General features: G+C 44.7%; 1 protein-coding gene across 2 annotated transcripts in view; it reads right to left on the minus strand.

Moving 5' to 3' along the window:
* The window catches only part of RASGEF1C (RasGEF domain family member 1C), an 84765-nt gene extending 64136 nt beyond the window's left edge, over window positions 1-20629 (minus strand). The window contains exon 1 of one of the 2 annotated variants that reach the window (XM_033140223.1): window positions 20337-20629. The gene's annotated coding sequence lies outside the window, so the exon portion shown is untranslated. The remainder of the gene's footprint in view (window positions 1-20336) is intronic. The other variant, XM_033140221.1, reaches the window with a different exon arrangement.
* Window positions 20630-23277: the final 2648 nt, after the last annotated feature.

Below are 23277 nucleotides of genomic sequence, written 5' to 3' on the forward strand. Positions count from 1 at the left end.
TTAATGCTGTTATGTTGTTTCCATATTGTACATGGCATTTTACAGGTGAAACTCAAAAAATTAGAATATCGTGGAAAAGTCCATTTATGTAAGCAACTGTTTTCATTAGCCAATGGAGTTTAATATACGAGATCGACTCATCATGACATGCAAAGCGAGATATGTCAAGCCTTTATTTGTTATAATTGTGATGATTATGGCGTCCAGCTGATGAAAACCCCAAAGTTGAAATTGTTAATTTGGGGTTCTCATCAGCTGTACGCCATAATAATCACAATTATAACAAACAAAGGCTTGACATATCTCGCTTTGCATGTCATGAGTCTATCACATATATTAGTTTCACCTTTTAAGTTGAATTACTGAAAGAAATGAACCTTTCCATGATATTCTAATTTTTCGAGTTTCACCTGTACAAATATATTTATTTCCAACCTTTCCATTCCAATTTTCATCCAAAAGAGCTCAAGGCAGATGCTACAAAGTTCACCTGTCTTCTAGACTGAGAGCTATTGACTGTCCCAGGGCTATCCAGAGAGCTTTGATGCTGAGTTAGGATTTGAGCCTAGGTCTTCCTAGCCACAAAAAAAAATAAAAATAAAAATGAGAAGGTTGGTCTGTACACTGAGGACCTTTCCATCTAGAAAATAGAACCAAAGGAAACAATAAAGGACAACCCTTTGTTAATGCCCTTCCTGTATTCATGCACCATCAAATCAGTACACCAAAACTGGTATCAAATTGTATCCCCTGTAGTACAGATGGAGGCCGGTAATGCATATTGGCATTAACTGGATTGGTCAAATACCATAGCAGATTTGATGCAGATTTCCGCTACAGTCCTAACCTCACATTCCTGGTAGTAAGCCCCACTGTGTTCAATAGGCCTTACCTTTGAGTAGACATGGTTAGGGTGCTGCTGTCAGACTGTGGCTGAGTGCACACCAAACATTTAAAACACATGACTTCCTCCAAGGAATCCTCAAAACTAAGGGTGCTGGTAATTGTAGCTCTTTTTGGGGCAAACTACAATTCCCAGGATTTTTGGGGAAAGTAATGCGCTTTAAATGTATGGTGTGCACACAGCCCCCAAGCAACCAGTACTTACCTACTGTAAACCCTGAACCGTTATGTACTAGTCAGGAGAGCCAGTAAGGTAAATCTGGTCCTCACACTTTCTCAATGGGTCACACTTTCAGAATAAAAATTGTGCCACACTGAATTTATTGACAAGAAAGACACTGGATAACAAAAAGAAACAACTGTTAGCAGTGCTTGATTTATAACACAGAGCACAACTACTTTACAATATGAACATGGGACATCCAGAAATTATAAAATAATGCAGCTACATAAGAAAATGAATTTCCAAAAATATAATGTAGATTGCCCTTGAATCTTCCCATTGCACTTGCCATCCTCTCCTGCCACACCCTTTGAGAACCACGGCAGTCCCAGGTGAAGCTGATTAACCCTTTCCTTTACAGCCATTTCCGCTTTCAAAACCACCCCACCTGCTGCTTTTCCAGCCGTGGAAAGAAAAGACAAGGGGATCCTAAAAATGCAGCTGCAGAGTTGGGTTTTGAACCTTTTTATTAGAAAACAACAACAGGAATGTTCTTTCCTACCGGCTAGGTTCAGGCACAAATTGCAGCCACTTTGCTTCTCCTTGGGTGTGTTAGGTCAATGCAGCATGGCAGCCAATCCAGGTTTGGCTTATTGTACTACAGTACACTGAAATGTTTGATTGTCACTGAATCTTCCCACCACACTTGTCATCTTCTCCAGCCACACCAGTGTGGCACACCACGGATCTACAACCTCATGTTAACGATACCAGTGTAAAATTATACAATCTATTTTATATATACTGGATAAAACAGAACAGCTAAATTTAATTGATCAAAAAAGTGGGCTAAAATAAATGTGTCAAACGCTGATTTTTGGAGGCTTTACAATGGCTGTTTTATGCATAATCGCTATATATCCCCACCAGTGCTTGGCCATTTGGAATATGAACCACTCATGAGGCTGCATTTATTGCTTGTAGTACGCATTAATGTATTATTACAGCTCTTTTCATAGCAGGATGTTGTCATACTGAAATACAATGTGCAGCCAGAGCAAAAGCTGCCAACAGTGATAAAAGGCTCCAGCATTACAACAAGAGCATCAGGCAATGTCTGGGGGAACGTAACCATTTTGAGTGACACCGACTGCTGAATGACTAGCTGAAAGCAGTTTTCTGCGTAGGTGTTACTAAATGAAGGAGTTAAGTGTTTTGTCATCTGCAGGGTCCTTCTAGCTCAAAGTTAGCCATTTTGTGAGTGTTGCAATGGGGAGTGTGAAATGTTTTGCAGCCAAATTACTTCCCCTTCTGCTTCTCCTAGCAAGACAAACCCTCAAAAAAGACAATTGTCCATTCCATTTTCACACACACGAAGGGGCCATGACACCACTGCTGGATGTAAACATTCAGACAGTGGCAGTTTGCGACAGTAACTGAGGAGTTAGCAACTTCTGCAGCTGTGTTTCTTGGGGGGTGGGAAGGTGGGTGGAATGTCCTTATTGGAGGGCCCTGGAAAGCAGCAGAGGCTGTTAGTCTGGAACCATGAAGCTGTGCAGCTGCTAAACCAAGGCAATGGTGCCGGATTAAACCCTGTGGAGGCCCCTAGGCAGTCGAAATCTTGGGCCTCCCCTCACAATTTACCTTGAAACTTCTACTCAGCTACTCACAAATATTCTACTAGGATCTGAAGTCGGTGGAGATTCGCAACACACCGACTCACAGAAACCTTCATATCTGGAGGTTTCTCATGTGCATGCTCTAACGGGATAGCATTGAACTAAGAAAGCTTGATTGTGATTTTTTTTCAATATCAAATCAATATTATTTTGATCCGTTGTCATGGGGCCTCTAAAAGGTTGCTCTCAACTACATTTCCGGTTGCAACCCATTACTTGAGTTCACCAAAGTCAATGAGAAAACCAATGCATCTTCCATGAATAGTTTTTCCATTTGGATCTGCTTCTTGGTCATGCTAAAGTGTGACATGGAAGGAAGGGAAGGGAGATCAAACTTGTTGATAAACAGAAATGGGAAGGCAGTGTGTGTGTGTGTGTGTGTGTGTGTGTGTGTAAGTATTGAAAAGCTCCAAATAGCAAAAGTCAATTTGTGAGTAAGTTTTTGTGCAGATTTGTTCTGTCTCTAAATACTACCTATGTACTTTGTGAGTTGCTCATTCAGAGACCTACTGGAATTTGCCAGTTGTAGACCTAAATGTTTATTTGTAAATGGGCTCAATTTCAAAGTTGATGAATTGAAATGGCTTTTAGGAAATAAAATAGCAAATCTGGCTTGACAGGCTATTCTGGGGGGGGGGGGAGCATGACCTCTGTAAGACTCCATGAAGTACTCAACTCCATTTATATTCCAACTTTAAGTAAATGCCAAATAAGAAAGCCAGCATGTTGATGTGGCAGATGGAACTTAATAGTTCACTATAGAACTTAGAAACTGCACCCTAGCACATACCGCAGGGCAGAAAATTAGTTTGGTTGTTTACCCCGCTCCAGAGTTACAAGAATAGCTCAATGGAGGCTTGATCGTATTTGCTAAGCCAGAGGGAGGCAGCTACTGGTCTACTCTTTGCTGTGTTGCAGTTTTGCCATTCCAGATAGCAGCTACCAACCCAACAAAGATCAGGTGACACAATGAATGGCCAACAGGATTCTACCTTGACCTAAATCTATATTCAAAGCAGGATGCTGGAAAGATGGCAGCTGGAGAGAGTGCAACCACACAGAGCATTTTCCTGAGCTACACAAGGGACATTTCCAACTATGGAAGAGGCAGAGGAAGTTGCCAGAGGAAGGCTGCAGCAGGTGGACTTCATCCACTGCCATGCTGATGGAGATACACTTCCCAAATAGCTGCACTATCCTCATCAGCACTCCTCCCCTGTGAGATGCCTCCTTTCCTGTCTCCCACCCTTGTATAAATGCCTGAGAGACTGCTATTCATTATGTCCAGATGGTCCCGATCCCTCTAAGCCAATTCAAGTAACTTTCTCCAACCTACTCATCCACACACACAAACCCAATAGCTAAGTTTTCACCTATATTCCCTGGTGTTCAGTTAGTAAATGTTTGGCTGTTTGCTCTAAATTCAGTTGTAGCAAAGTATGATGCTGCCAAGATTATCCGGGACAAGGCCAGCAGCACCAGTGCCCTCTGCTCCAATACCCATCTAAATGCATGGATGGTAGTTGATTGAAGAGGGCTTTGACTCAGAGTTGCTGATATTTCTAAATGCAGACCTGTGTATGTTTAAATATAAAATGGATTGTGCAGGTTCATGAGTTTCAGTGGGATTTTACTATTACGTCTCTAGTGCTATGTTTCAATTGCACTCAAACTGAATCCATTTGTCACTTCCAGAGTACCATCTGCTCCTCAAAACAAATGTCATTTTATTGACAGCAGTTGTCACAATGTCTTCACTTACAGCCATCTAAAATTACTTCAAATGCATGCATTCTTCTGTGCATGTTCACATAAAAATCTACATGCCATGTAAAAAGACTGACCGCCTCCCCTCTAAAATGCCTAGACCTGACTTCCATGTTATTCTAATCACATAACATCTGAATTTTTATTGTCTTTGATCTCTGAAAACACAGAGCTGTCAAACCTTCCTTTTTTTTTTTTTTGCATTGGGAAACGGCCATAGCTGTCAACTTTCCCTTTTTTTGCAATGGGAAATGGCGCTGGAATAAGAGAATTTCCCGCAAAAATTGGAAATTTGACAGCTATGGAAAACATGGCATTTATTACACCAAAACATCACTGGAAATCCTAAATATATCTTTAGGGCAGGGTGGGGCAGAGATCTAGTCAGTGGGTCAGATCCTGAGCTCACCCATACACCATGGGCAACTTCAACAAGTGGGTGAGGCCACCCCACTCTTAATCACCTAGCATCATGATAACATCAGTTGATTCAACTTCAAAGGAAAGAGATGGGAGTGCACTTTATGTACACTCCCAATTCTTTCCTTTCTTGCTTTGCAGATGCAGTTTCAACTCAAGGGAAGATCATTTGAATTCAAGCCAGGGATGTAAAGGGATAATTCTTCCTTCGCAACTACAGCTTGAGCCTTGTCTGCAAAAGAATATCCTCTGCATCCCCAGCTTGAATTCAAGCTACATCTACAAAGGAAGAATCTGGAGTGCACATCAGAAAGTCAGCATTTAAAAAAAAATAATTGCCACCCTTTTCTGTTGCAGTCCTACTTCTTTTTTTAGCTGCAGCATGAACTTTCAACAAACTAGTCCTGTTAGTGGACGCCTTCACAAAGAGGTTTGGCAGAGCAACGGTGCTTTCTGCCCTTCTCCTGCTCTGTGCCTCCGGAAATTGGCTCAGTGGGGTCAGGAGAGCCCCAAGGATAGTATTGGGAGGGAGAATATTCAATCTGGCAAGCTGAAAACCTTGTGCTGTTGGAACAATGGTAATGGCACTATGCTGAATTCCTCCCATAAGCTACAAGGTATGGGGGAAAGATCCAATGTACTACAAGCAAGTGTCTGCTTATGCAGCAAGGCTTATTATTTTTATCCCCCGCCAGCCCCTCAAAATTTCTCCATTGACCTGGAGGATCCCCCAAGAGCAGATTTTGGGGGAGCAGGGGGTCTGGAGGGGAGAGAAGATAAACCAGAAGTCCCAATGAGGGCAGACCTCAATGGATTTTGTAGGTATGTGTTTGAGGCAGGGAAGCAAGATGTCTGCTAAGACCTTTCTAGCCCCTGGATCCAGCAAGTGTTAAATATATAAGCCAGGCTAGCTTCCTGGTGAAGCAATTGCCTGGGTGCTAAGGGGAAGAAATGAAAGGGGCTCTGTGTAAGGTGGAAAATAGGTGGGACCCCTCCGTCAACTTGTGAACAAAGCCAGAGTTGAGAGTTGCAGTGATATGTATCAGAGGAAAAGCAGCAAGGTAGGGAGAGAGACAGAGCCAAGGCTGAAGCTGTGGGAGAAACAAGACCCTTTTGGGGTGCTAATGCTGTGAACCCCTCCATCGTGGTTTCAAGTGTTTCCCCCCTTCTATTTCTTTCTTTTTTTAAAAAAAAAAGCACATGAAACGTGATCACACATATGTGTAAATAAATCTTATATCATAAAGACACCAGTCTCTGCTGTGCCTCATTCTGAAAGAGACGTGAACTCTGTAAGTGCCTGGAACCCCAGGAATCTTGCACCACTCAGACTGGGGGTGGCGTGCAACACTATAAATACCAATCATTTAAAAATATGTATATTAGCTATTTCATAACCTTGTAAGCAAGGACAAATGTGTGTGGACTGAATGAACAAAGAAATGTGTAAGTGGCAAGAAAGGCTATATTTTGGTTCAGATTTCAAATAAGATTCTTTTGAAATCCAATCAGATTTTTTTTTAAAGTAGGGCAGAAATGCTTTCAGCAGATGTAATTATCACCTTAGCAAACAAAATGCACCAGTGGCAGAAGCCGGGATGAAGTTGATCTGCAGGATGAGAGCTGCTGTCATGTTTCATAATCCCAGTTTCAAAGTTTTTGTCATGAATGACCCCCGGAGGAAATAGGCAGCAAAGATGCATGTGGGTAAGCACATACCGCATGTTCAATAGAAGAGCTTGCACCTTAGAAAGGATTACTGTCTAGTAATTAGGTTCTAATGTGTTAAGTGCCTTAGTAGTAGTGCGAAGGAAGAACACATTACATTCTGAAACTGACAGACAAGCTTTGTTACTAGAGAGGGTGGAAAACCAAGAGCCCATTCAATGCACATAACAAGCAACGAATGTTAAGATTCTGTTAATTTAAGAGACTGCTAATGTAGGAAAGACAATAGATTAATCTCCAATTCATAACACAATATGCACTTAGGTCCTCCTCAACTAAACTTATTCTCTGACACCTTTCTAAAATGGGACTGCTTTGTTGAAGCTACATTGATAAAACCCCATCCCATCAAAGCACCTAATACATTCCTCAGTGGTGAACAGACAGTTCTAAAAAAAAAAAAAAATGAGCAGCTGATACACAAGCAACTTAATTCTCATTTTTAGCTGCACTATGTTTTTCCTCAGACGTAGTGACAAATTGGTGCCCCAAATCAGCTATGGGGGTCTTATAAAGTATTAGAAGGGGACAAATGGAAGTTTCTATAGAAAGAATGGATTTGGCATGTGTTTCTAAAAAATGAAGTGAGCTTTTATGTCAAGTGGGGATCTAAGCCCTGGTCTCCTGAGTCCTAGTTTGATCCTGTGACCACTATAACACACTGGTTCCCCTTCCCACATGCCATCACCCTGTTCCTAAATGCCATGTAACTGCCATCTCTTTCTTTTTGTAAAAGGCACATGAAACATGATCACACATTTCTTACACCATCCAGTTTGGTCCTGGAAGCAAGCAAACCCCTTCCATAGCTGTCAGGAAGTCACATTTTGCTAGGCACACGCAGTGTGAGAAAAATGCCAACTGGATAGTTCTGTATTTAAATTTTCAGCCAGTCTCTATTTATATACATTTCAGAATGTGCTGAAATAAAAACTAAACAAAACCAGGCAGAAAACGCAAGATCTGAGTCACAAATGACATTAGTTAAATGTCAGAAATCTGAAACTGCTATGATATGCCTACTAGCTGTTGGCTCAATACTGAAGTACACCTAATATATAGATGTGGTGTTGTCTGCAAATATCATTCAGTGCCAACTAGTCTTAAAGCTGGCTCAGATTGACCAACATATTGCCCCCCCCCCCGCATTTCCTGCCTGCTTCAGTGCCTGCCATCCTTAAGTACAGAACACAGAGCTGCAGGACAATGTTGAGATCAGACAGAAGAGATGGCTGAGTGAATATCCATTAGATCCAATCCTTCACTGCCACAAAGTTTACCTGCATCATTGGTTCCAAAGTTACACACATGCCACTCTGTCCAAAATGGAAAGGAGTCTTGATAATGGTACCAATCAATGATGAATAAAGAAGCACAGAGGTACAAAGAAACATTGTCACAGCACAGTACTACCATAGTCATTAACTGCACCAGGGCAATAAAGACTGGGCACCAGCCGTGAAAGGCAGGCTGCATGCCATGCTCTCTCTCTCTCTCGCCATCACCCTCCTCACCACTCTTACTTCTGAGTAGGAGGGAATCTTAGGGACTGTGAGTTTAACCTGGGGGGGCGTGTCTGCTGTTAAGTAGCAGTCAATGGGGTAGAGTGGAGCTGCACTCAGGGATGGGTGAATCTGTCAATTTTTGTTTCTCTCAGTTTCTCGCTTTTATTAACTGTAAGCTCAGATCGCCATATGTCCACATTAGTCCACAATATCCATCATCATTTTAGTATGATTTTCTCTCAATACAGATATTTTTGCAAAGTAAATTTCCCTAATAGTGAAACATAACCTACAAGAAATGCATTCTAATATATGCATTTTTATGCACCCTTAACCCCAGCATATGCCTTTTTGCATACATTTCTTGGCCAGAGAACTCTGTTGCAAAATTCAGAGATGTGCAAATTTCAAAGGATGGGTTGGTTTCGGTTCACATGCTGTTCAGAAAAGTGCAAATTAGGTAGGTTCACCTTTCATTGTGAACTGAATCCAAGTTCTCCCCCATCCCTATCTGGATGGTGCTGGAGAAGGCAGGGTGGTGGTGAGGCTAGACCTGTACAGAGGCACCAGTGGAGCCAATTCAGCACCTATGCAGCCCCAGCCTCTCCACTGCCCTGCCCTGCCCCACCTCTGGGCCAGATGGCCAACTGGAGGGATGCCACTGTCAGGATAGTGCTCCACAGCTCTCCCCCACCACAGCAGCTACTGCTGTCACTGTTCCCTAGCATTGTTCATTCCAAAAAAGAAATCACTTATACAGAGACAACCAACACCACCCAGCTGTCAACAAACTCCACAGGTGCCACTGTGTGATGTTCAGCCTTTGTTTGCTCCTTTCCCTGCATCTGGGGGGTGCAGTCAAAGTGACCAAGTGATCAAGCACGTGGGACATTGCTCCTTAGGGTCTTGACACAGGCTGCCAACTCCATAATCCAACTTAGACTTTATTAAACTTATAGGGAAATGAGGATCGGATATAAAAATCAAGGTGGCTCCATATCTGTGGAATGCTCCCCCTCAAGGAGGCTCACCTGGCGCCTTCATTACGTATCTTTAGATGCCAGGCATAAATGATTCTCTATAACCAGACCTTCGGCTGATTAATCCATTTATGCCCATTTAAACTGTCAGGGTATTGTTTTTGGTTGTTACTATGTGGTGTACTTTTGTGTTCTTATATTGTAAACTGCCCTGTGGTCCTCAGATGAAGGGCAGTAAAAAAAAAAAGATTATTATGAACAGTGTTTGTCATAGCTTAAATGAAATCACTACTTAAGTGGTAATCAGCACAGGTACCCACTCCCCCCCCCACAGAGGATCAAGTGAGGACCACTGAAGACAGCAACACAGCCAAATCACCCCATCTTTATTCTAGTGCTGTGCTGATATTTTCAGTTGATCTGTTTGGGGCCATTTGCAGGGGGAGGATGGAAAGGAGAAATACACCCAAAGAGGGAGACAGACAAGGGGAGAGAGTTTAATGGTGGTGGCAGCTTTCACCTAGTTACCCTTTAAATAAGGTAGTGAAGAGAATTTAAGGGGGGGGGAATCAGGCCAGATAACCATTCTCATTTGGATTATTGTTGCACTCATGATCCAAAATGATGTGATCTTCAAAACAGAAAGAATTCTCTCTAGAGGCTGCATTGCTCCCACCATGTTCTCTGCATTGAGACCCTGCACCAGGCACAGGCAAGCTCCAGCCCTCCAGATGTTTGGGACTACAATTCCCATCATCCCTAGCTAACAGGACCAGTGCTCAGAGATGATGGGAATTGTAGTCCCAAACATCTGGAGGGCCGGAGTTTGCCTATGCCTGCCCTACACCATCAAAGTTTTCAATGTCTACACAAAATGTCATCAAAACCAATAAAAGCCATAGCTCCCAGAAATCATTATGATGAAGCCTGCAATCCTCAGATACAGAAAACAAACCCTTCCAATACGTTTAACCAAAGTATTTAATGTAAACAGCATTTAATATAAACATGTTACCTCTATGTGCATCAGGGATCCCTCTCCTAATTAACATGGGATGCCTTTCATCTACAAAATGCTGTGCAAACACTCATTAGGCTTCAGGTTACCCCAGATACTTATGCAGGCTGTCATTAGACCCATTATCCAGAAGAAAACGAGACTCCAATGGTTGACATGATTAAATTGCCCAAGCTCAACCCCAGTAGTTGAGCTTATCCAGTACTTATCCAGGTGTAAAAATGGTGTTCATCTCAGTAAATCAACTTCCATAATATTCAAGTTAAATGTCAATGTAGAGCCAGATGAAAGGCTCATTGAATTTATGTAAGAAGAATACGAACATTTAACTCGAAGAAAAATTGGGATTTCCACTAGTACTAGGGGAAGTGATGCTGGGAGTGTGATTCTGAGTAGCAGAACTGAATGGGGGGGGGGGAACCGACTCTTGGCTACTGTGCTGTTGATGGGAGTTGTAGTCCAAAACACCTGGAAGGTACCAGGTCAGGAGAGGCTGCTTTAGATCAGTGGTTTATCCAATTCAGTATCACATCATTATGAGAAGGTTCTGTACCTTTAAAACAGATAAAAAAAAAATTAAGGATCTTTCCTGCATGCCTTAATTCTCTACCTATGATGCATGCATGTGACCTGATCCAAGTATGCATGGCTTGTCTCATTCATTGAGCTACCTGTTCTGTGGCTACTGTTAGTACTTTGTTCTTTCTTACTATGGCAGAGCTTTAGTCTGGGAACATGGGGTTTGATGCACGGGGACGTTATGTCTCGTACGGATGGTATGCTTGGTGGCTGGGACATGCAATGACATGAAAAAGGTCCATGTCAGCTTTTCTGTTGGGGTCTGTCCCAGATCTGTGCGAAGACTCTTCTCAGGTACCAGAATCTTTGATTTCAAGAGCTGGTAACACTACTGTTCACCTCCTTCATGCACCACTACACCACTAGACAGCCAGAACTAAGCTTCTGTGATCATAGTTTGACTCAACTTGCCAACCAGATGGGTTATGACCTATGACTTCAATGTCCTTTGGGGGGGGTCATCCCCTAGAATGGCTGGGGCAATCTAGTCAGATGGATGGCATATAAATAAAATACAACAGCAATCTGACAATAAACAAAGCAGTATTTCCCCCCTAACAATTCTTCTGCATTTTTACACATACCCCCTGCCCCTGGGGTTTTCCCCGTTTTTGGTTTTTGTCTTCAAATCCAGATCCTTTCCTTCCTCAGGTAGTAACTGTTGGTCTCATGCCCACAGCCTCCTCATCCTTGCACTTTTGATTATCCCCTTCATGCTTATAGTATAGTATTCTCCAGTGCTATGGAGCTACTGCAGTTACGGTACATGCTGTTACAGGGAAGACTAGTGAACATTTTTGCTCCAGGTTCCAACCCCACTCCCACCCCCACTCCCACCCCCAGTAAATCCAGCCTGGGTGCACTTTCATTTATGCCCTGTACCAAATCTGTGTGACAATGCTAAGTGTGTTATCACGTCCACCCTGAAACAATTGGTTCAATAGTATCGGGAAAATATTTAATACTAAAATTGAAAAGCATTCATCTTAGCCAGTATTTTGTGTCAATAAAGCCCACAGGGTAATTATGTATTCTTTTTATTTATTTTTTTAAAAACTTTCCTATCAGGGAAGTCTTACTTGCTTGACCAACACTCCTTGTCTGATCAATATTAACAATACAAACAAAACTGGCTTCCATCGATGGAAAGGTATCATTTTAAAATGCATAAAAAGGTAAAGGTACCCCTGACCATTAGGTCCAATGGGCTACAAAATAAAGCTTGATTTCAGTTAAGTCATATACGTATTACATAGATTACCTAAAGAAACACCATACTGTTGCATGCTACCCCAATCCCCAGGCGGTGCCAGATTCAAGGAGTTCCAGGCACTTAACCCAGGGTTTGGTTTCCTTGGAATGAGGTATAGAGGGCACTGAGATATCTCTATAATATGTGGTTTATTTACACATATATACAACCTGAGTTTACGATGGAGGGGTTCACAGCATTAACACCCCAAGGGGGCCTTGATTCCCCCATAGCCGCAACCTTGGATTGAAACAGAAATCAAACATTGCTCTCACAGTCTCTTTCCAGCTCGCTGCTTTGCTTCTAGCTCACATCGCTCCACTCTGGCCTTTTGTCTTTCTTACTACCTGTGAGTTGAGGAACTACCTGTGCCATCTCACACAGAACCCCTTCCTTTGTGCTCCCATTATCTCAGCAGGAAACTAGCTTGGCTATTCTAGGAACTAGAAGGGGGCCCAGGCATTCAGCCTAACCCCCCCCCAAAAAAATCTCATAACAATACGAAATCAGTGAATAACTTAAAAGAAAAACTCCCCAAGTATCACTCAACAGATTGAATCATCCAGAACTTTAACACTGTTTAATTATTCCTAAGGGCTTTTAAATAAATCAACCTTGTGTTAATTATATTTTCTGAACTTGACTCAAAATCTTTTCAGCAGTGGATCATTAAGGAAACTTGGCTTCGTGGAATAACAGAACACTAAAGCAAAGGTGGATTTAAGGGAGTGTGACCACTTCGGTCGCACTGGGCGGGGAATCTCAGAAGTGCTGCCCTGATAGCCACTTTAGTTGTGAAGCTGTAGAGGACATCTAAAATTGTGTGAGATTCTGCAGAGCATGCAAGATATCACGCGATCTCATGCAAAATTGGCACCAATGTTGGTGCCACTTCTTTACCAGCTGCAGAGCCTGCAGGATGGGCAGAGAAGTGGCACCAGTGGCAGCAGGTAAGACAGCAGTGCCAGCAGCAGAGCAGGCCAAGGCAACACATCCTGTTTCACCTCAAGCAGCAAAATGGGACACCCCACCCCGATAAAGATGGATGTGTGTGTTATATGCTTGGAAAGCTAACTAGAATCTGTATGCTACCATCATAACTAACATGATTTTTCAGACCTTCCTAAACTTTGACAGGCAATGCTTTATAATCCTCTAGCACAGGGGTGGCCAACTCCCAAGAGACTGTGATCTACTTACAGAGTTAAAAACTGGCAGTGATCTACCCCCTTTTGGGGTGTTCAGGACAAAGTTGTTGAGCTTTTTTGGGGAGGAGGAAAGCCCTGTTTTTAGGCATTCAGGTCAAAGTTGTTGTTAAGCTTTTTTTTAGGGAGAAGGAAAGCCCTGTTTTGGGGGGGTGCAGGGCAAAAAATTAGCTTTTTTTAGGGGAGCCAAAGTTGTTGAGCTTCTTTGGGGGAGCCAGTGATCTACCACAGACGTCCAGTGATCTACCGGTAGATCACGATCTACCTGTTGGACATGCCTGCTCTAGCAAAACGCCTCTGAAATAGAAGTGTGCGCACACACCACTGGCCCCTGGTGCTATTAGATGTCACAACAAGAAGCAGATATGCACGCAAACATCACAGCATCAACAGTGATTCAGTTGACAAGCCCCCACACTCATAAACCAAACTAGGGAAGGAAGACAAGAAAGATTAAGGAGCTGCATTGCATCAGGTCAGACCACTGATCCATCTAGCCCACTGTTATATACTTTGATTGGAAGTGTCTCTCCAAGTTCTCACGCCTTCCATCACCTGTTATATGATCCTGTTGCATGGAGTTACCAGGGATTGAACTTGGGAACTTCTGTATCAAAAATATGTGCCCTGTTAACGAGCCAGGGTCCATCCCCAAATCAAGTAACTGCTTTCTTCAGAGGAAATTTCTTAGGGAGGCAGGTACAGACCAAGGTGCTGATACTGGGGTGTGGGTGGAGCTAGATAATTTAGATCATGGGCTGCATGGCTTTACAGGGGATCCCTGTTTAGATAATCACTTTAGTTGGGAAGAAGGGGACGAGAAGGGGACGACAGAGGATGAGATGGTTGGACAGTGTTCTTGAAGCGACTGGCATGAGTTTGGCCAAACTGCGGGAGGCAGTGGAGGATAGGGGTGCCTGGCATGCTCTGGTCCATGGGGTCATGAAGAGTCGGACACGACAGAACGACTGAACAACAACATCATTAGTTGGGAAGCAGCAGAGGTCAGCAGGGCAAGGTGGCTTTGCACACCTGGCTCCCCAATGTGCAGGTCATTGTCTGTAACAGACAGGGAGAAGGATGGGGCAATGGGGAGATCAGTGTGGTGCAGGCACATCAGCAGAGCCAAGCTGATGCTCCTGCAGCTGTGTCTGCGTTAGGCCAACCTTCCTGCTGCCTTGGTCTTTCCCCTTTTGGTTTCCAGCAGTACCCTCTGCATAGGGAAGACAGGTGAGCAATGCTGTCACACCCTGCTGGTTGTTACTACCCTAAACCAAACAAAAACATAGGCGTGGATAAGCCTAGGCCCTGCAGATGTTGCTGAACTACAACTCCCATCATCCCCAGCCACTAGTCACCTTTGCTGGGGCTGGTGGGAGGAGTTGAAGTCCAGCAACATCTGCAGGGCCAAAGCTTCCCTACACCTCAATTAACATTTATTATCTCCTCCTCGCCTTCACTTTCTGTTGTAGAAAGGGACATAAATAATAAAATGAGCATCTATAACTGTGCACATGCCTGGGAAGTTGCTCCACCAATTAGAAAATGTAGTATTCAACTAAGTTTTAGTCAGAGTAGACCTTTTGAAATTAATGAACCAAATGTGGTCATGCTAATTCATTTCAGTGGGTCTACTATGAGTGAAATTTAGTTGAATACCACCTCATATATTTTAAATAAGACTGTCCTGGGATCTACAGATGAAGGGCAGTATACAAACTTAATAAATAAATAATATAATAAATAGAAAGAAAGAATGGATGTCTTAGTGGGCCTCAGCAAGTTCACCTGCCACTGTCTGGGAGGTCATATTTGGGCAGCCCTAGCCTTGAGTCAGCCCTAGCTATACCCCTGCCAACAAGCACGCACTAAAAATGACAATGTCTTGTGTCTAGAGTCCACAAAAGCTTACACCATAATGGATTTGCTACTTAAGGGGTTGCATGACTTGCTATTGCTGCCACAGGTAAACACAGCTACTGCTATGAAGTCACCATGGCAAAAACATACTGGAAGCCATAGACAAAGGTTGTCTAGAGGGACCAATTTTGTTTAATTTATTTACTGCATTTACATCCCACTTTTTTTCTCCAATGAGCAAAACATGGTACATCTGGTTCTCCCCTTCTTATTTAATTCCCACAACCACCCTGTGGGGTAGCTTAGGCCAAGAGACAGTGACTGGCACATGGTCACCCACAGAGCTTTGTGTCAAGCGGGAATTTGAACCCTGGTCTCCCAGGTCATTCTAACCCCTACATCACACTGGCTCTATTTCAGTGGACAATCACTAGGCCTTTATTAACTGGCGACCTAGGGTGTGGATGTGTGTATGGTTTTGTTTTTTGTTTTAGAGAAATGAGAGGTATAAGTACTACAATGTTAATTCCAATGTGAAACTGCAATTCCCATCAGCCCAAGTGAGCATGGTCAGTGGCCAGGGATGGTAAAGAGTCCAAAACCAAATATATTCCTTTTGTAGTGTACAACTTGGTGGTGGTATTTTAAGTCGTAAGATGTGCAGGGCACCCATGCATAATGAGGAAAATAAAATACAGTCAACATACTACCTTGTTTAAACAAAGGCAACCAACATACAGATAGCTGAATTATAGCAGCAGAAAAGAAAGAAATGCCTGATGACTAAACCTATTAGCAGGGCAGGAAAACTTTTGATTGCATTTCGTATAAGGAGATACATTTTCATCACGCCTAGAAAGCAGCTATAAACCTGTAAAGTTTCAAGCGGCAGCATGACTGCGAAAGGATTGTCTCTTCCATCAGAGCCTACAGTGATACCCCGGGTTACGTAAGCGATCCGTTCCTGGTCGCGGTACGTAACACGGGCGTGCATATCACGAACACACACAAAAAACCCGGAAGCACGATTTGAGCGCTTCTGTGCATGCGCGAAGTACGCACAACGCTTCTGCGCATCCAGGGGTCGCCCTTGCTCCGGAAACACCTCCGAGTTGCGGGCGTTCGCATCTCGAACGTCCGCAACACAGGGTGTACGTAACCCGGGGTTCCACTGTACTGGCAAAATCAAGCTTGGTCCAGGTAGACTTATCCCCAAGAGCCTCCTTGGCTAGTTCTGCCTTTAGTATGAAAATAGGAAATAGGAAAGTAGGCTGGTGATTGGGGGAAAAGGTGGCCTGCCACCACCTCCAAGATGGATCAGCTGGTGCTGTGCAATTCATAATGAGGGAATTCAGATGGTCCCCCTCAAATGTGCCATGGGACTGTGGAGGTGATAGACTTGTAGAACTCCATACACATGTAGAACTCCACACAACGAAAGATCCTGGATAATCAGGAGCTCTCATACACACATGGTGGGTGGAGCTCTATTCACATAGGAGTGTGGATTCCATCCCTTTTCAAGTGCACTGAACACATGGTTAGTGAAGGGTGGGGGGCACTGGGCATGGTGGTGGCGGGTGATAGTTGCTCACATTTGAGTGTCAGGAGGTGGTAGGAGTCAGGCATTTGAAACTCCCAATGGTGACTACAAAAAGCAGAATTTAGGAAGAAGCAATCTGTGCATCTCATTTTGGAACACATGGGGGAAAATGCTTCCCGTCTCCCACACAAACAGGGTTCTCAAGAGGGAGTTCCATTGCAACCGAATAATCTATGCATTGCATTAAGTAAAACCTAACATTTCCTCACCAGAGTAATTTCTTCAGATTTTGTTTTACTCCTTTGGAAACGACTTCATTTCCACTACATGCACCCACACAGTTCCATTATTACTATTATTATTGGCATAATTATGGCTTGTTTGCACAGCTTTCACTTAACTTGCATTTTATGATGGGAGTGACTGTTCCTCTGTGTCTGCAGGCACCAAGGGGATCTATGCTTACCTGTGCACACAACTGTATAGACTGTCACATTATGTGCAGATGATTTTTTTTTTGCATCCTTTGCATCATCCATGTTTCCATAAAAAATCCTGCACATTAAACATACTTGTATCTTCTACAAATGAATTCTCACATGAATAAATACCCAGGGTGGGGGAGAGAAGCGTGCTTAGCCAGTGATGTGCTCAGAATTGGTGCGGGTTCTTTCTTATACCCAAGTGGGTGTGCACAGGACTGCAGCCTGAATTAACCCTCACCTGCCACTGGAGCTTATTTCTCACACTGGTTTTCATAGTAATGTCAGGTATTGCCAACCTTTTTAGGTTGCAGGAGCATTCAGATTTTTGAGTAAGAGCTGTGGGCACTGGATAGAAGTCAGATCCCAAACAAAACTCATAACTAATCTGAGTTTTGAAAAGTAAGTAAAGGTAAAGGGACCCCTGACTATTAGGTCCAGTCGTGTCCGACTCTGGGGTTGCGGCGCTCATCTTGCGTTACTGGCCGAGGGAGCTGGCATACAGCTTCTGGGTCATATGGCCAGCATGACTAAGCCGCTTCTGGCGAACCAGAGCAGCGCATGGAAACACCATTTACCTTCCCGCTGGAGCAGTACCTATTTATCTACTTGCACTCTGACGTGCTTTCGAACTGCTAGGTGGGCAGGAGCAGGGACTGAGCAACGGGAGCTCACCCCGTCGTGCCGACCTTCTGATTAGCATCCTGTTTTGAAAAGTACACAGAGCTAAAAGAAGAAGTGGGAAAGAGCATCATCACCTTATAAATATCTCCTTCAGCTCAATGTACTTTTCAAGGGGGGGGGGGAGGAAAGTGACTACACTTCCCAGCTCATGAGACTTTGTAGGCAGTGAAGGAAGACTTCAAGGGCACCATTGTGCTCATCACAGGGGCCACATTGGCAACCTCTGGGAAATCCATTAGAAACCATACATGTGAACACAGAGATAAAAACAAAGATTAAAAAAAAATGCAAGGGGGAAATTCGTCTTGCATGTTCGTCCTAAAAACATCTGATATCATCATCAAGGAATCCAACCGGAACAAATCTCATAACCTAACCCACAGCTAAGGGAAAGAAGTCACCCTTAAATACAATGTTTAGTGCCAGATGTCCCCCCCATATAATTATGCAACAAATTTATGAGATTAGCATTGATTCGCTTAGCAGAACAAGGGCTCAGTCGGAAATGAAAGAAATATATGGGCAAAGCCCTCACTGTATCAGAACACCTCTGATGTGACCCCAGCTCATTTGCACATATCATCCCACACTCTAGGTTTCCACTATGTACAGTGTAAAATTAAAGTAGCCACTAAAAATACAGGGCAGTTGGCCCTTTGCAGTAGTGGTTACTATTCCTGCTCACATTGTTAAGCAGATCTCTGCAGAACAGCATTTACAGAATTCATATCATACCAAACAATTATGAAAACACAGGAGAGGGGTTTCTTATTGAGATGCATAGCAAAACCAGGAATTTAGAAGCATGCATCCAGAGGTTTGTTTTCAGAATGTAACCATGTGTGTATTAAAAAAAAACTCCCCTCAAAAACACCAGTAGATTATTCTGATGATCCTATAAAATGCCATTTTTAGGAACGTACATTCAGCTGTCTGCAAACCAGAGGCACATTTCCAGTGAGAGGGAGGGGGGATTATCCTGTGCTTTCTGATAACAGCTGAGTCAGATTCAGATCAAATTTTGTTTCTGGGAAAAATCACACCTGATCTGACACTGTACATGTCAGGATTTAGCTTGAAACAAATGTTTCAAAGCTGAAATATAAGCTGCTTGCAATTACGATCTACAGCAGAAATACTGTAAAGATAGTATTTCTATCAGAGCAAACCGACAGGATGTTGTTCTCCTAATGCTTCTGTTAAAAAGGGCTTGCACCACACAGATCAAGGCAGAGATCACAGCCAGTTAGTATCATGGTGATATTTTTGTAAGCTAGATATCCTTTAATACACATCTTGGTCAGCAGCCACATCTCTCGCCTTTTGCACAAATACTGTACTTAGATTGGCATGTCTCTCTCAACAGCCCTTCCTGAAACACATTTACGTGGAAGCAAGTCCCCGTGACTTCGTTGTGTTTACTTCCGCATAATGCGATTAGAAGCAGGGTGCCTAACAGGTGTTAAAAGACTCAAAGAAAGGCACAGGTATACCTATGGCACACTCTTACATGAAAACACAATGGCTCACTCCCAAGTCCACCTGCAAATAATCGGGGCTCGGTGTTTGGCAGACGAACGGCTCAGAGCTAAAGATCACTGTGGGGCTGTCCAGACTGATGGATGGAGGCTTAGCGTTTTGAATTAAAGGAGTCGTCGTGCATTATATTATAGGACAGCACTTACTTAATAACCTTTAAAAGGGGGGTGGGGTGGGGTCAGAAACTTTTAATTCTACACAGCAATAAGAGTCTAGCCCTAGTTCAGCAGCTTGGAGATCGATCCCCTTTTTGATTTAACTTAATTCAATATACATTACGGGTTTTCCAGTCACACAGTTCGGAAGGAGTTCCCATCGCCTTCCTTGAGAACACTCATGAGGTCAGCCTCATTAATCTCCCATCGCTGCCACCAACCTCGAATACGAACGCAAACAAAACAAAAAACACACACCCTCTGCTCGCTTTTGCTAATTCACTTCGGGCTGCAAGCACCAATCGATTGGAAAGTGCATTATTAAATTAAAAGTTTGCGCCGCCGAGTAATGGCTATAGGGTTAAAAGGCCCGCCACGTTCCTCAGCTGCGTGCCCGCCCCCGGCCGCCCCCAAACAATGCCTGGATCAGTCTATTATGCCCCGGAATGGACGTGCCCATCGGGCCGGGGTCGGGGCTTGGCCTGCGGTCAAACGCCGCTTCCGAGCCCCGCGCCTGCCCAGCCGAGCGGTTGTTCGCTCGCTCCTCCTGCGCAAGGTGCGTCCCCTCCAGAGGCCACGCCGCCCACCGGAGCAAAAGCGCGAAGCCGGCGCGGCGGCAGCCCGCCTCTGCGGGTGGCAGGAAAGGCTCGGCACGTTTCCAGCCGCTCGGAGTTTTCAAGCGGGGCTGCCTTCTTCTAACGAGGTGGGATCTGGACAGAAGGAAAGGAACGTGCGCGCGCGCGCGTTCGGTTTCCAGAAACGGATCTAGAATGCGCCCCCAAAACGCAGACCTCTCCTTCCTCGGCTCACCCACTTTCCTACCCTCCCAGTCTGAGAGAAGAAGTCCGACGCGAGAAAAGCCGCCTGCACTCACCGGAGCTATGCACTCCCCGCCCCACTGTGCCAAGCCATGGGCGTCGAGGGCAGCCTGCAAGTCCCAGCTCTGGTTAAATCCTCGGCCACATCCGCCGCTTGCAACCAATCCCCACCGGATCCCTCCTTCCTCCTGCTCAGGTGCCCAGAAACTCCGCGCGCGCTGTCTCCTCAGGCGCCCGCCGGTGCCCGGTTACTATTCCATCCGCTTCCACGGCGCTTATCGAGCTGCTGCTGCTGCTGCTGCAAGAAGCTGCGTTTCTCCACTTGCGTGCCGCACCTCGCCGCTCCAAGCGGAGCGCATAGCGCCGCCTGGCTGCCGCGCGTGAGAACGGCGGCGTCCAGAAGGCTCGGCTCGGCACGGTGCGGGGCCCTCCCGCCTTTTTAAAACACACCTTAGCTAAGCGGAAGGGGAGCGCGCGGCTTGCCCGCGGGCGCGTGCCGTTGTAGGCGCCGGCAGCCAATAGGGGAGGGGAGCGCCTGCCCGCTCGCCTGCCTGCCTGCACGGCCAGGTGCAGGCCACGCAAAGCGGTGGCTTACAAGCCCCGGCTCCGGCCCGCTGCCCTCTTTGCCCTATTTGCAGCTTTTCAGTGGCTCGTGCCTTTAGGACAGGCGCTGATTGGCTGCCTCACAAAAACCGTGTCTCGGTCTTGTGGAAGGAGAAGGCGACGGTGCCCTAAGCCACTGGGGAGCTGCTGTTTTCTTCTGCTGGGCGGGGGGTCAGAAGAGCGGGAAAGGGTCATGTTGCCCAGGACACATTCATCATTGCACCCCCCCAAGGGTGACACATGTAGGAGCTCAGCAATAAACAGCTCTCATTTTGAACGTAGAGGGTTTACAGGCAGTCAAGAACTAGCTTAGCTGCTTTTATACACCCTCGGCCTATCTAGCTCTGTAAAGACGACTGAAGTGATGGTGTTTATTATGCATAATTTGAGTCTGCATGAATAAGCCGCCTTGGGAAACTGGTGAGACAATATACAGGCCTTGTGGTGAGGCCTTTCAGTTATACAATGTACCCAAATATGGGTAGCCAGACAGGGGGAGAATTCTTTTAATTTCTTTCAAATTAATAAATATACAATTTAGTTGTATAAAATGATTAAGCATTGGCCATCCATCCCAATGTCTTTATACTTGTTGGTGACACACTGCGAAGTGGCAGCAGGTTTAATTCTTACTGAGCAGTGAACCTGCAAACTAACTATGTCTGAAGACTAGGGATATGCCATTGGGTTACATGCTTCCTCTTCCCCTATTTTGGACAGATTCTTCTTTCCCAGTTGGCATAAGTGTAGTTTGTGATGACAAAACTGTTGTTAGTTTGCCTCTCATATCTGATTTGGTTTGAGATTGCCTCCAAATTTTGCACGCCTATTTGGGAATATGGAATTGGCACATGAGAGGGAAGAAGGGAGCACTTTTTTTTTGATGCCATGCAAATGTGGCCAGTTGCACCCAAGCACAAACTGATGTGAAGCTCTGCTCTTGAAAATGAACCCACAAGGCAGCTTGTGCTGATGCTACAGAAATCTCCCTATGTCACTGCTCCCCTGCCCTTAAAAGGTAAAGGGACCATCAGGTCCAGTCGTGTCCGACTATGGGGTTGCGGCGCTCATCTCGCTCTATAGGCTGAGGGAGCCGGCGTTTGTCCGCAGACAGCTTCCGGGTCATGTGGCCAGCATGACAAAGCCACTTCTGGAGAACCAGAGCAGCGCACGGAAACGCCGTTTACCTTCCCACTGGAGCGGTCCCTATTTATCTACTTGCACTTTGACGTACTTTCGAACTGCTAGGTGGGCAGGAGCTGGGACCGAGCAACGGAAGCTCACCCTGTGGCAGGGATTCGAACCACCAACCTTCTGATCAGCAAGCCCTAGACTCTGTGGTTTAACCCACAGCGCCACCTGGCCCCTGCCCTTACACCAGTACAAACCCTCCTGTCACAGTTTGCTACACTGTGGGCAGCAGCACATGGACTATACATCAACACCTGCATTCAGTTTTATATGGCATCCATCCACGCTGCTTGTCTGAAGCAAGATCCATCTGGGTGCTTCACTGTTTGATGCCTGCATTGCAATTAGCACCTTCTGCATCACAAGACCCAGGAGCATTGGCACTTGTTTGGTTTTTCTGTTCCTTTCTAAATAGCAGTTTCCACCCTTGAAACTACAGAGCATCATGTTAATATTTTCTAGCTGCTTTATACAAATATGGAAGGCTTGATCTCAAAGCTAAAATGCTCACAGGTGCTGTTCCTTAAGCATCTCAGGTGGCCCAGGTATTACTCGGCTTGTTCACCTTACCTGTCTACTGTGCTACAGGGTTGCCTTCTGCCTCTGTGTAAGGTTTGCTCTGCAGTGTCAGGGAAGGAGATGGAAGCAAGTTCCTGGCTCTTGTGATGCAGGATGTGCTAATTGCAATGCAAGCATCAAACTGTGAAGCAAAGGCTTCTTAACAGCATGATTCTCCATCAAGGATTTTGACAGCAAATCCACCACTGGGGGATTGCGTTTCCCTTTCCCCTTTTTGCAATACATTTTTAAATATATGTGCAATTAAGTTTCTATTTGCTATGGCAACTTACCCATCCAGAAATTTGTGTTGTGCTCTCATTGGGAAAGGGTTCTGCATTTGGCCCCTTATTTTGTGGCTATGGCTGAAGAAGGAAGAGTGAGCTACAATTAACAGTTGCTTGCAAAAGGATTTACTAATTTTGGGGTGAAAACAGCTCTTCTGTAAATTGATCCTTTGCTATTCAGATGGTTTCCTGAAGTATCAGTACCATTTGCTCCTAATGCCCCCAGAATACGTGACAGAGCTCGCTTCTTGCAAAACCCAAATTAAATAGCCTTATGCATTAGGTCTGGGAATCTAGTCCTGATGTTATGCTCTGTTGCCTTTTCTACAACAAAGCACAGCACTGGGTTGATAGAGAA

The sequence above is a fragment of the Lacerta agilis genome, chromosome 2 (genome assembly GCF_009819535.1).
Source record: "Lacerta agilis isolate rLacAgi1 chromosome 2, rLacAgi1.pri, whole genome shotgun sequence".
Taxonomy (NCBI): domain Eukaryota; kingdom Metazoa; phylum Chordata; class Lepidosauria; order Squamata; family Lacertidae; genus Lacerta; species Lacerta agilis.